We start from the raw sequence: 1243 nt of genomic DNA on the forward strand, positions 1-1243 counted from the left end.
TGGTGCCCCTGGTAAGTTTCACTGTCGATATATTATTTGCATTAACCATGTGCGACTGTATTACTGTTCTTTTCATTTACTCTACTCTGTAAGTATTCACGCTCCAAACCACAATAAACAACAGTGAACTTGTCCATTCTTTCCCTCCTTCTTTAGTTCTGGCACTGGGCTTTGTTGGTTGATTAGATTACATTACGGAAACTGGCCCTTCGGCCCAACAAGTCCACACCGACCCGCCGAAGCGCAACCCACCCATACCCCTACATTTACCCCTTACCTAACACTACGGGCAATTTAGCATGGCCAATTCACCTGACCTGCACATCTTTGTGACTGTGGGAGGAAACCGGAGCACCAGGAGGAAACCCACGCAGACGGGAGAACGTGCAAACTCCACACAGTCAGTCGCTTGATGCGGGAATTGAACCCGGGTCTCTAGCGCTGTGAGGCAGCAGTGATAACCACTGTGCCACCGTGCCGCCCACCGGGAGATATCAGCGATTAAACTGATAAGAATAGAAACTACACATATTCCGAGCCAAAAGGCCGAGAAGTGATGCCAAAAGGCCGAGAAGCGATACTTTCTCACTTTCTCACTTGACTTACTCACTTTCAGGTATGAACCAGGATATATTGCATCACTGCCATTGCTATTTAAATATTTAGAGCTTGGAGGTCACTATCTTCTGTTCTGAACGCAAACTCCATTTCCTTCCTCTGACTCCATCTCATCCCGGGCCAATAACTGAGGATGAAACAGATGAGTCACAACTAGCCAATAACTGAGGATGAAACAGATGAGTCACAACTACGGTGATCCCTTTTGCCACAAGCTGATTACTGACACCATATCCTGACCATTCCGAATTTTAACTATTGGCAACTGCAGAATATATTTCACTGGTTCATCCCATCTGCTGTTTGAACCTTCAGCTATAAAACACAGTCTTAATAAAGCCAATAATCTGCTGCTACTTTACGAAATCTGATTCGGTATTCCATGGTTTGTATCTAAAGGCAGAACAAACTCCCATCATTCCTGTACGGATTGTTTTATATTGTTGCTGGGTCTGGCAATGCCTTTACTTTAATATTCAAAAGCACATTGTCACCTCTGTCTATGACACGGCCCCCAGTCTCCCTCGGTTAATGACACAAAGCCCTGTCAGTTGTTCACATTAAACCGATTTTCTCTATGTCTATTCTCTCTCAAATAATGATTTTCATATCGACTGCCACCAAC

General features: G+C 44.6%; 1 pseudogene; it reads right to left on the bottom strand.

Annotated features, from left to right (window-relative positions):
• Nucleotides 1-356: 356 nt before the first annotated feature.
• On the bottom strand, nt 357-558 carry LOC122550387 (annotated as a pseudogene).
• Between the last annotated feature and the right edge of the window lie 685 nt (nt 559-1243).

This window comes from Chiloscyllium plagiosum, chromosome 5, assembly GCF_004010195.1.
Source record: "Chiloscyllium plagiosum isolate BGI_BamShark_2017 chromosome 5, ASM401019v2, whole genome shotgun sequence".
In the NCBI taxonomy this organism is placed as follows: domain Eukaryota; kingdom Metazoa; phylum Chordata; class Chondrichthyes; order Orectolobiformes; family Hemiscylliidae; genus Chiloscyllium; species Chiloscyllium plagiosum.